The sequence below is a fragment of the Castor canadensis genome, chromosome 11 (assembly GCF_047511655.1).
Source record: "Castor canadensis chromosome 11, mCasCan1.hap1v2, whole genome shotgun sequence".
In the NCBI taxonomy this organism is placed as follows: domain Eukaryota; kingdom Metazoa; phylum Chordata; class Mammalia; order Rodentia; family Castoridae; genus Castor; species Castor canadensis.
In genome coordinates, this window is record NC_133396.1 from 21423130 (window position 1) to 21433408 (window position 10279).

The 10279-nt window shown below is 45.6% G+C and overlaps 1 non-coding gene across 1 annotated transcript; it reads left to right on the plus strand.

Annotated features, from left to right (window-relative positions):
• The first annotated feature begins 2596 nt into the window (after positions 1–2596).
• Positions 2597–2787, plus strand: LOC141414180 (U2 spliceosomal RNA). The gene has a single exon (XR_012439259.1). It is a non-coding gene; the product is annotated as a U2 spliceosomal RNA (small nuclear RNA).
• The last annotated feature ends 7492 nt before the right edge of the window (positions 2788–10279 follow it).

The following is a 10279-nucleotide window of genomic DNA, read 5'->3' on the forward strand; positions in this document are numbered from 1 at the left end:
TCTAAGGTTCCGGTTGCTAACGAAAGGTGTAATGCTGCCTTCCGTCTGCTTCTCTTGAGCAGGCGGCGGGTGTCCTCTCCTCTTGCCGTTGTGTTTCAAGCATGACTTCGTGCTCTGTAAGTGAGGGTTCCCACCGCGTTCCGTCCCAACCTGCTTGCGTATGCCCCAATCTGGCCCGCTTCTTTGTTCCCTCATACTTAAGGTGGCCCACCTCCGCAAGTAATCCGGCTGTGTCGCTTGTGCCAGCGAACACAGCAGGCGAAAAGAGACAACAAGGTCAAAAGAAATCAGCCCCACTCAGCATGCTGGGGCAACATAGATAGATAAACATTTAGACAGATGGGGTGCAACAGCACCTTCTTTTATTACTTCGTTTTTTGACACAAGGTCTCATTTTGTAGCCTCGGCTATCTGGGAACCCGACCTTATCTCCTCATTTCATCTTCATTACTTTCTTACAGGCCAAAAAGCACCTCCAAACACAGCCACACGTATAACACCAAGGGACCCTGGTGGTAGACCAGGGGACAGTTTTAGCATCACTAACTCAGGCGGCATTAGTGGGCCTTAGTGCTGAGCAGCTGGCTCATCCCGTCCGTCTGCTTTCCCACCCAGCTGTTTCTCTTTCTTCTCCACCCACCAAAACACCTGCCCCCTTTCACCATCAGCATGTAAACGTATTTCCACCTTAACATAAAACTTGCCTCCACCTGCCAGTCACAGTGGCTCATGCCTGTAAATCCTAGCTGCTCGGGAGACTCCAGGCAAGCAGGAGCAAAAGGTTGGGGAGACGACCCCATCTCAAGCAATCAAAACTGGGCGTGGTGGTGTGCGCCTGTTCGGAAAGGCGAGACCCTATCTCAAAAATAACCAAAGCAAAAAGGGCTGGGGGCGTGGCACAAAAATACCTTCACGCTTACAGAAAAGTGACAAGAACGCCACAGAGAACGTCTGTGTACCCTTTACCGAGATCTGCCAACTGTCAATCATTCACATCTCACACTTCTCGTTCTCGCTCGCTCGCTCTCTTCCCCCCGCCCCACGTTGCCAAATGGGCCTCCAACCCAAAGCACCTGTTCCTTCTTAATGCCCTTGCTGCTCCTCTTGACTTTACAACGCCCCAGAGCTCGTGCCTGGCCCCTCTTCTGCTTGTGCTGGACACCCCTTCCTCGGGGAGCTCCTCTGGAATCGGCCGAGTGTGCCCTTATGCCTCTGCTGCCACTTCTCAAAGTACTCTAGCCTGCAGTCCAGCCATAGTTCAGCCTAGCTGCCCCCTCCTCCTCTTGACTGTCTGACAGAAAATCTGTGGCTTGACAGTTCCCAAACTGAGCTCCAAACAGGCCACCCCACCCCCACCCCCACCCCCACCCCCACCCCTACCCCTCGACAAACTTGGTCCTCTCCCAACTCTGAATATGGCAATTGCATCCTTTCAGTTGCTCTGGCCAGAACCTTTGGAGTCACCCTCCACTCTTCTCTTTCTCTCATGCCCGTATCCCTCATGTCTGCAAATGCCAGCAGCTCTGCTTTCGAAATACACCCAGAATCTGGCCACTTGTCACCCCCTGCACTGCTACCGTCTGGATCCGAGTGCTCACCGTCGCTTTCCTGGGAGAATGCAACCCATCACTTTTTGTTTGTTTGTTTTTTCCTTCTCCTCCCACCGGTCTTTCTGCTTCTCTGCACTCCCTCCAGCCTAGTCTCCGTGCTAAGTTATGGTAAGATTTATGGAGCCAGACCTCTTCCCCCAGGGGGCGAGCCCACAAGGTCCCACCCTCTGCTCCCAAAGACCCGCCCCGCCCCAGCCGTTCTGGCCTCCCAGGCTGTTCTCTGGCGTCCAACTGGAGGCATGTGAACCGGAGGTCGTCCCCGTCCTCCCTTAGCAGAATGGGATTTGACAGAACAGCTAACGGAGCTGAAACTCCAAGGGCCCCTGCTCCCAAGACTCCTTCCACCCCTTGGGCCGGTCAGAGCGCGCGTTTCCTGGGGACTAGACTCTGGCTACCAATCTCCTCCGTCCTCCTCCGAAAAAGTGGTTGATCTCTTTAAGAAAAACTCCTAGGGCGGGACGGATGGAGGGATATATGTGTCTGCATCTGCATCGTATACACACACACACACACGACAAGCAAGCACAGCAACCTGACCGCATGACCTAAAGGCTAAAAAAAGCAATATTGGAAAGCAAAACCTCAGAACAGAGCTGCTTGCGGGTGATTTCCCCCCTCCCCCCTTTCCCCTTCCTGGGGCTTTTCCTCCTTTTCCAGAGCAATGAGGCTGAAGGAGCTTTCCGGGTAATCCTGTTTTTTAGCAGCAATGTGCGGCTGCGCGGCATCCCAGGCCCGGCAGGGCTTGTTCGGGGCGGGGCATGCAAATACAGAATGGCTGATTCTCCCGGGAGCTATGGGAGCGAAAAAGAAATGTAAAAAATCTGCAAATATAACAATCTGACAAGCTTTTCGTGCTCTCAAAGTTGCCTCCGTTACAGGCTATGAAGTTTGGGAGAGAGTGCATCTTTCCTGGAGCGTGACTTTTCTCGCCGTGAGCTAGAGATGTGTGGCTGAACCAGTACCGCGGGTGAGGGTGGCTTACCATTATCGCTTCTCGGCCTTTTGGCTAAGATCAAGTGTAGTATCTGTTCTTATCAGTTTAATATCTGATACGTCCTCTATCCGAGGACAATATATTAAATGGATTTTTGGAGCAGGGAGATGGAATAGGGGCTTGCTCCGTCCACTCCACGCATCGACCTGGTATTGCAGTACCTCCAGGAACGGTGCACCCCCTCTCGGGGGGGTTCTCTAAACGTGGGTCTTAAAAGTAGATTCTTTTTGTAAGGCTGTGCGGGCTCTTTATGTTTTTCGGGTTGCTTTGTCTTATGGACGTTGGTTGCTTTCCCGGTTTCTGCTAGAGTCAGCTTGTTCTATTCTTAATTGGGGCTGGCACTCGGCGTTCATCAGCTGTGTGCTTCTACGTGTTTCTTTCCCGGGTCGTGTGCACTTGTCTTGCGGGGTTTTTTCAGACAGCGTCTTAACTGTGTGTGTGTGTGTAGCCTCGCCTAACCTGGCCTCGGGAGGCCGAGAGCTGTCTCCTAAAGAGATTAGGCACTGTAACGTGCCTAGTCTCGGGGAAAGAGGAGGACGGGACACTCAAGCTAAATTTGGTTTTCTTTTCTTCCTTCTTGTCTTCGGCTCATACGAGGCACTGGAATTTTCACTTAGTTTAAGCTCACTATTGTCAGGACTCCAGACCTGACAAAAACCAAGAGAAGGAAACTTGATGGATGAGTTTTGACTCGATCGCATCGTAGCCGAGTGCCGTGCCTAGCTACTCAGGAGGCAGAGATCCAGGAGGGTTGCGGTTTGAATCCAGCCCTTCAAAAATAGTTCTGTAGACCCTATCTCGAAAAGAAAGATCACAAGGAAAGTACTGGTGGAAGTGGCTCAAGTGGTAAGAGTACTTGTCTAGCAAGCCTGACCCTGAGTTCAAACTCCAGTTCTGCCAAAAGAAAAAGAAATATTATCCTCCTAGACTCCTGATGTTAGGAGAATCTCTTGGGACATGCAGCAGGCTTCACCTGACCTGGAGGTATCCCCTGGCGTCCAAAAATAACAGGGTTAGTGATTGAGAGTAAATGACACCAATGTGTTTTAGGATTAATCATCCTTTTTACAGACTGTGACTAAAATTTAAAGAACTCGGGATCAACAATCCAGTATCACCCGGAGACAGACTAATAGACATACACACAAAATAATTGATATCTTACTGGATTTTTGTTCCCCCTGGGTTTGTGTGCTTGGCACAGATGATTGAAGGTGCCTGACCAGGAGTTAAGAGTAAAGCAAGCACAAAGTTTATTGATAGGATAGCAAGACGCCCTGATGGATAGGACTTAGTGAAAGAGCTAAGCCCAAGCAATGGCTGAAGTTCATGCAATTAAATAGGGGGTTGACGTTAGGCTTCCCCCACCCCCAACACACACACACTCTACTTTGAAGCTGTAGCTACCTGATTTTCTAGTAAATGGCTAAAGGTGGATGTTTGGGCCCAGGACAGGCTTCTGTTTTTTGTGGGGGTTGTTTCAAGATGCAAATTAAAAGGAGGGGCAGGCACCTAGCACGGACTGGAGAAAGAGAGGTGGGTTGCTGGAGGCGGATGTCTAGGTGAGCCCAAAGTGGTGTCCTCATGTAGGGTAGTAAAGAAGAAAGCAGAGGAGGGGGAATGTTAGAGGGTGTTGCAGGAAGATCCGGTGTTACGAGTGGGCGGCCATACATGGCATCAAAAGGGCTGATTGGCAGAGGCTTTGGAGGGAGGGCTCTGGTCTGAGGGAGAGCTAAAGGTAATAGTTTGACCCAGTCCAGTTGAAGTTCTTAAGTTTGGTGAGTACGTTTTTTAGGGTGTGGTTGGTCTTTTCTACTTTCCCAGAGGATTGAGGATGGTATGGGATATGGACATGCCATTTTGACCCACCATGCTAGAAGTAAATTCTGGCCCATTATCTGATTGTAGTGATGTGGGGAGACCAAAACAGGGAATGATTTCCCTGAACAGTATGGTGGCCACTGTGGTGGCTCTCTTGTTAGTAGTGGGGAAAGTTTCGATCCATCCTGTTAAGGTGTCAATGAAAACTAGAAGATCTCTAATGTGCTTAACAGGGGGCATATTAGTAAAATCCAGTTGCCGGTCTGACCCGGGTAAGTGACCTCTTGCCTGGTGGGTGGGAGAGGAACGGCGCCGGGTGTTTGATAGGGGGTTAGTTTTGGAGCATATGTTGCAAAAGGATGAGATTTCCTTTAGTGTTTTGTGGAAGTTAGGATTAGGAGTGATAAGGGTTTTAACAGCATGGAGTAAAGATAAAGGGTTAGAGTGGAAGACTTGATGGGGCGCGGTTAGTATGGGTTTAATTTGTTGTTCTGGTAGAACAAGGGTATTATTAAGGAACCAGCATCCTTTGTGCTGGCTAGCCACCTGAGCTTTTAATAGTTATACCTCTTTTTTGTGTGTAACTATAATTGCCCTTGACCTGTGTGGGTACGCTGCGTGAACCTGACTAAGAGCAGCGGGGAATGAGAAATAAGACACACACAGACATACAGACATACAACATAAAACAGAACGCTGGAATCGGGAGGACTGCACGTTCCTGATGGGAAACGTGAGCGCCTACCTCAGCCAGAGTGTTTATTTTATAGGTCAGTACAAGGAAAAGACTCAGGTAAAAATCAAGCTTTAACAATTCTTTGATTTAAGTAAAAGGAATGAGGTTTGGTGGGCTAATTCTCCTAAGACTAATGAAGCTTAATGACAACACATCAGTTCTGGAGTCATCAAGGCACGAAGGACACCTTATCTAAGGTATTGATTAACGTGGCATCAGGGAGTCTCCTAACAGTTCTGGTACTTTATCTAGTTTTGCATCAGGGGGCTGGTATGTGGACACGGCAGGGCAGGTTGTATTCTGCTCACAAGGAGATGTGAGAACAAAGGTCAAGACACCAGGTACTGGGAAAACTATGGTAGAAGAGGCTGTGCAAACTCCTACATGGAGAGGCTGTGCAGACTCCATTATATCCCAGTCCAGGGTTCATGCCTGGTCCCCAACATCTCCCCCTACTCTATTTTTAAAAGCTCCCAATGCATTTCTATGTTTAATCTGAGGAGTTGCTTTTTGATCTTTTGAATTCTGATGCATTTGTCAAGGTGATGATGTTGCCTCTTGTAGGATGGGTAAGGGTGGTTCCTTATCGCTTTCAGTGACAGGATCTCCATCGGTTTGGTTTTTGGCGGGCTTGGGCGCCTCTCCTCCTCCATCAGGTGGAGCTTCTGTATCTGATGGCTGATGGGTTCCATTCATCTTCACAAACCTTGAGGGTACCAAATTGAAGGTGCTTTCTGCACCTTCAGGAAAAACACAAGCATGGCCTCGGCCCCATAACAAGACCGGGCTAGGGCTGTGGCAGGCCCCAGTCATTACATCTTTCCACAATACCTGTGGCAAATGTTGTTTATTACGATGTTCCCAATGTTTTTCAGCTGGAGTACAGCCAAATTCAGAGCAATTTAGGAATTTTAAAGTAAAAAGAGCTTTGTTAATTTGAGTGGCCGGGGAGCTATCTCCCCCTTCTTGTCTTTGTAATTGAAGTTTTAAAGTTTGGTGAGCTTGTTCTACTATAGCTTGGCCTTAGGGATTGTAGGGTATGCCTGTGGTATGAAGAATTTTGTAGGAGGAATGAAAGCCTTGAAGGCAGTAGATGTATAGTCTGGACCATTATCAGTTTTTATATGGAGCGGCTTGGCCATCACCTCAAAGGCAGCTAAACAGGGATCTATGACATGGCGTGTTGCTTCCCCTGATCTTGGAGAGGCAAAAACAAGATCAGAGTAGGCATCAATAGCAACGTGGACATAACGCTGTCGTCCAAAAGATGGAATGTTTGTAACATCCATCTGCCATAAGATTAGAGGACGAAGACCACGAGGGTTACCTCCCTCACTGGGCGCAGGCAAACGAGGAGCACATTTTGAACATGACTTAACAATCTGACGAGCTTGTTCTCAGGTGATATGAAAATGCTTATGAAGAGCTCTGGGGTTTTGGTGGAACTGAGAATGACTTTGTATGGCCTGGTTTACTGGTGATGAGGAATCCACCTGTAAAATTAATGGAGAAACCAAGGCATCAGCCTGGCAATTGCCCTCTGCCAATGGCCCAGGAAGGCCAGAGTGAGATGGCTCACAAAATAGGGATGTTGGCGTTGTTGTACTAAAGCCCTTAACTCATGGAAGAGATGAAAAAGCTGTTCATCATTAGCAGGTCCTATGTAAGCAGTTTCAATAGTCTCAAGTACACTACAAACACGTGCACTATCTGTATACAAATTGAAAGGAACATGGGCAAAGTCCTGACAAGCCAATATAACTGCCTGAAGCTCAGCATGCTGAGCAGTGGAAAAACCTGTTTGTATAACCTTTTGTCCTTGAGAGGAAAATAAGCAGCGTTTCCAGAACCTGATGCATCAGTAAAAATCACAAGAGCCTGAGGCATGGGATCCTCTCAGATATTGTGAGGAAAGATAAAAGCACATTGAGAAGCAAAATTAAGAAGTTTAGAGGAAGGCAAATGTTCTCCAAGCTGTCCTGTAAAGTTTGCTAATGGATTTTGCCACATGGTATCAGTGTGCCATAACCAAGCCTGTTGTTCCTTGGTAAATGGGACAATAATAAGGGATGGTTCTAGTCCTAGCAGTTGTACAGTGCGAAAATGTCCCATGGCTATAAATTCTGCTACCACATTATGGTAAGGAGTGATGACTCTAGCAGGGGAGTGAGGTGAATGTAACCACTCTAGTACTCCCTGAGTCTGCCAAAGAACTCCTGTGGGTAGACTTGCAGGAGGTAAAATAAGAGATTGTATTGGTTGAGAATAATCAACATGAGTTCTCTGAGAATAGCTTGTTCAACCTTAGCCAGGGCATAAACCTTCTGGTGTGAGATATCTAGGAGATGATGGTTGAGTGCCTCCCTGTAAAATTTTCAAGAGAGGAGACAGTTCACAGGTGGTAATTTTAAGGGAGTATGTAGTCAATTTATATCACCTAATAATTTTTGAAAATCATTTAAAGTTTCTAAGTTATCTTTACGGATTTTTATTTTGGGGGGGCTATTTTAAAAAAATTTCATTACATTTAATATTCTTATAAAAGTTATTTTAAAATACAAGTTACAAAGTGAACAAGTAGAAAAGATATAGATAGGTATTGAGTGTATATTTTGGGGAAAAGTTAAAGGAAAAAAGGAATGTTTTCAGATGAGAAAGCATTTTGTAAAGAAGGGTTTGTCCTAAAGATTGTTTCAAATATGGAGAAGAGGGGTAAGGACAAACCATTAGAATTCAAAATGTTATATGAAGGTACTGAGTAAGTCTTAAAAGTGTATAATAAAATCTTTGGTGTGTGATAAAGTTAAAAGTTGACTATAATCTAAGAGTTGCCTAAAAGATTTTCTAGGTCATGTTGAACTAAAATCTAATTCTCTTTGTCCATAAAATAACAAGGCTATTTAATATTATTCTGCTCTGAGTAACATCTACAGAAAACTGTTATAGGGATAAATTTTATCAAAGTAATTACTTGTGTTTTCTGTTGCTCTTGTCAAGCTTTAAGTACTGCTAAGTCAGAGTTCATTTACATATTTGCTCATGCAAAGTTCTCTTAAATGACCACCTTATAACTGTGTTCTGTGTCTAGACTTTATCTAAATATTATACAAAGATTTACAAAGTTGAATGTGTCAGTTTATGTAAAGTGATGAGCAAAAGCTCTATTTTATCCAAAAGTGTTACATTTAACTGACCAGCTAAAGGTGTTTATCCAAAAGCATTGCATCTAAACCTTTGACATATAAAATGCTTAATGAAATGTTTGGCAGGTGTGCTGTTTATAACCAGTAACATTCAGAAAAACCTTGCCATTTGAGCAATTGTGCTACTTAAAACCTGGCCTATATTAGTTTTAGTCAGATAAGTGTTACTGTATATGTATAAAATATAACTGTACATCAAAAATAAGGCTAGTTGGGATCATAGGCATTGGCCCCCTAACTTAAAGAGATTTTAAGTTAACGATGCTAGACTTTTACAAGCTTGTGTCCATGTGTTCCTAATTGTAACAAAGAGCATTAGTGCTGCTGCTTTAATACTATCAGTCATAACTGATAAGAACTGCCCCTTGTCACCATTCTGTGGCCTGAGCCACAGCTGGTTTCATCCCTTGCAGAACAAAGCCCACTGTTCCTTATCTCTCACCACCTCCCTTTGCCCGCCCCTAGCCCTTGCTTCAGCAGCTGGTCTCATCTCTTGCAGAACAAAGCCCCACTGTCCCTTATCTCCTGCCACCTCTCTTTGTCCATCCCTAGCCCTTGCTTTCTCCAAAATGCTACTTAAGGCCAGACCCGCCGAGAGAAACTGCTGTGCCATTTTCTCTCGGCCAGCCAGCCTGCTTATTAAACTTCTGGACATGAGATGCCTCTCATGAGCCTCCTTTGTGTGCAGTGTGCGGCGTTTTCCTAACATTTGGTGCCATGACTCGGATCAGGTGAGCTGATCCAAGCACACTTCTTGTGCCTCTTCCTATCTTCCCGAGAAACTTTCCTGTCATGGAGTTAAACAAGCCACTCCTTGCCAACTCTGGCCTCATGGCAATCCCGGCTCTGGGGAGCTCATGCTCCCTCCCTGTGGGCTGAGACCAAGCCCCAAGTTGATTCAATACACACATGCTACATTGGCTCTGAGTGACATCTACAAAAAAAAAGTTACAAAAAAAGACTTCATCAAAAAATTTATTTATTTATGTTTTCTGTTGACCTTGTCAAACTTTAAGTACTACTAAATCAGAATTCATTTATATATTTGCTCAGACAATGGTCTCTTAAGTGACCACCTTATAACTGTGTTCAATATCTAGACTTTATCTAAGTATGGTACAAACATTTACAGAGTTAAAAGTGTCAGTTTATGTAAAATGATGAGCTAAATCTCTCTTTTATCCAAAGGTGTTACATTTAACCTGAATCCTGACAGTCAGCCTCTGTTTGCCTTTAAAGGTCCAACAAACGCTTCATAACAACTAACCTGGTCAATCTTGCCACAAGAATTTAAAGACAGCCCTCATCTTTGTGGACAGGCCCTTAACCAGAGACTTCTTAGATTGGCACTGCCCAGAGGCCACCCTTCTTCAATGCAGAGCCACGGAGCCCCTTATCTGCAGGGCAACTGAGTCCTTTTAAAACTTTCTGGCCTCCGGGAATACAAAGTCTCTAAGGAGAACGCTCATTTATGTCTCCCTCAGGTCACCTACCTAGGTGTGTTCTTAAAGGGACAGACTCACTCCCTGAGTCATGAGTAAATCAACCCAATCTCCATTTCCCTCCCCCCATACCATAAGACAACTTACAACAAGCTTGGGAGTTATAGGATTTTACAAAATTTAGATCCCTAGGTATGCAGTCCCTTAGCAGACACCTTTTTATGCTCCTCCTAATATTCCTATTTGGGTCTTAAATAATGTATGGCCACCATTTCTCTTAGAAAACTTGCCTCCAACAGACTCTGCTCCTCTGGCCGACTACTACCTTATCTTAACCTTCTCAAGGAACTTCTCAAAAAACATACAGACCAGATCCTGTCCCACCCTATAACAATTTCTATTAAACCAGGGGATCTTGTTCTCCTAAAGGATCTTCTACTCTCTCCATTGGGACTTCGGTGGACCACCCCTCA